Source organism: Lissotriton vulgaris, chromosome 1_1 (assembly GCF_964263255.1).
Source record: "Lissotriton vulgaris chromosome 1_1, aLisVul1.2, whole genome shotgun sequence".
Taxonomy (NCBI): domain Eukaryota; kingdom Metazoa; phylum Chordata; class Amphibia; order Caudata; family Salamandridae; genus Lissotriton; species Lissotriton vulgaris.
Window position 1 is genome coordinate 234,408,043 of NC_141685.1, and position 2,500 is coordinate 234,410,542.

Here is a 2,500-nt window from a genome sequence, read left to right on the forward strand (position 1 = left end):
GACCAATCCCTTTTTGTGAAGAAAATCAAATCCTGGATATTCCTCTACTCTTGTTTTGCAAAGAAAGCCTGATTTATACATCCTTCAGAGGACAGAGTGTCAAAAAAAATAAGAGAAAATGAAAACGGAAGTTGTGAGAACTTCATTTTGAGATTGCATAAGAATTCAAATTCCTCTCACATGCTAAAGAATACCTGAACCCTTTTGATTAAACCACTTTAGTTGTTATATTGAGACCATATTTGAAAGCCATCTGTGATTTTTCTGTTCTTACTCTGCAATGACCATGGGCAATGACAAGTTAAAAATAAAATGTATGCAAATTTTATAATGGAGAATGCGGGCATCGATCCCACTACCTCTCGCATGCTAAGCGAGCGCTTTACTATTTGAGCTAATTCCCCTGTGTGTTTAATCTGCATAACATGAAAAAAGTAACCTTACTGCGTTCCACACTTTATTTGAAGTCCAATTGCCCATAACAGTGTTCAGTTCACTCCTAACTTATGCCTTACCTCCACTTATGGGATGTTTTACAGTTCAGGTTGGCCTGTTTACTACTCGAATATGAGTGATATTGCGCTGTGTTCATCTAGACTCATACCCTAGCTAATCTTGAAGTTAAATTTCCCACCAATGAGAAACCAAGGGAGATACAATTTCTGATAGTTATTGCATGTCTAATGCAAGAATATTCACCAGATTATGAGAGTCAATGCAATAATCCAGCAAAAATTACTCATTTTCGCCCAACGTGGGGCTCGAACCCACGACCCTGAGATTAAGAGTCTCATGCTCTCCCGACTGAGCTAGCCGGGCTCCCACTTCAAGATGGTATGCAGACTAATCATTTTTTATGAAGGAAATCCATTCCTGGACAATTTTTGGGAGTTATTGCAGGTCTAATGCAAGATTAATCTCCATATTATGAGAGTCAATGCAATATTCAGGCAAAAATTACTCGTTTTCGCCCAACGTGGGGCTCGAACCCACGACCCTGAGATTAAGAGTCTCATGCTCTACCGACTAAGCTAGCCGGGCTCCCTCCTTAAGACAGTATGCAGACCAATCCCTTTTTGTGAAGAAAATCAAATCCTGGATATTCCTCTACTCTTGTTTTGCAAGGAAAGCCTGATTTATACATCCTTCAGAGGACAGAGTGTCAAAAAAAAAATAAGAGAAAATGAAAACGGAAGTTGTGAGAACTTCATTTTGAGATTGCATAAGAATTCAAATTCCTCTCACATGCTAAAGAATACCTGAACCCTTTTGATTAAACCACTTTAGTTGTTATAATGAGACCATATTTGAAAGCCATCTGTGATTTTTCTGTTCTTACTCTGCAATGACCATGGGCAATGACAAGTTAAAAATAAAATGTATGCAAATTTTATAATGGAGAATGCGGGCATCAACCCTGCTACCTCTTGCATGCTAAGCGAGCGCTCTACCATTTGAGCTAATTCCCCTGAGTGTTTAATCTGCATAACATGAAAAAAGTAACCTCACTGCCTTCCACACTTTATTTGCAGTCCAATTGCCCATAACAGTGTTCAGTTCACTCCTAACTTATGCCTTACCTCCACTTATGGGATGTTTTACAGTTCAGGTTGGCCTGTTTACTACTCGAATATGAGTGATATTGTGGTGTGTTCATCTAGACTCATACCCTACCTAATCTTGAAGTTAAATTTCTCACCAATGAGAAACCAAGGGAGATACCATTTTTGATAGTTATTGCATGTCTAATGCAAGAATAATCACCAGATTATGAGAGTCCAGCAAAAATTACTCATTTTCGCCCGACGTGGGGCTCGAACCCACGACCCTGAGATTAAGAGTCTCATGCTCTACCGACTGAGCTAGCCGGGCTCCCACTTCAAGATGGTATGCAGACTAATCATTTTTTATGAAGGAAATCCATTCCTGGACAATTTTTGGGAGTTATTGCAGGTCTAATGCAAGATTAATCTCCATATTATGAGAGTCAATGCAATATTCAGGCAAAAATTACTCATTTTTGCCCAACGTGGGGCTCAAACCCACGACCCTGAGATAAAGAGTCTCATGCTCTACCGACTGAGCTAGCCGGGCTCCCTCCTTAAGACAGTATGCAGACCAATCCCTTTTTGTGAAGAAAATCAAATCCTGGATATTCCTCTACTCTTGTTTTGCAAGGAAAGCCTGATTTATACATCCTTCAGAGGACAGAGTGTCAAAAAAAATAAGAGAAAATGAAAATGGAAGTTGTGAAAACTTCATTTTGAGATTGCATAAGAATTCAAATTCCTCTCACATGCTAAAGAATACCTGAACCCTTTTGATTAAACCACTTTAGTTGTTATAATGAGACCATATTTGAAAGCCATCTGTGATTTTTCTGTTCTTACTCTGCAATGACCTTGGCAATGACAAGTTAAAAATAAAATGTATGCAAATTTTATAATGGAGAATGCGGGCATCGAGCCCGCTACCTCTCGCATGATAAGCGAGCGCTTTA

At 39.1% G+C, this 2,500-nt stretch overlaps 1 non-coding gene across 1 annotated transcript; it reads right to left on the reverse strand.

Moving 5' to 3' along the window:
• Nucleotides 1-1,799: 1,799 nt before the first annotated feature.
• On the reverse strand, nt 1,800-1,872 carry TRNAK-CUU (transfer RNA lysine (anticodon CUU)). The gene has a single exon. It is a non-coding gene; the product is annotated as a tRNA-Lys (tRNA).
• Nucleotides 1,873-2,500: the final 628 nt, after the last annotated feature.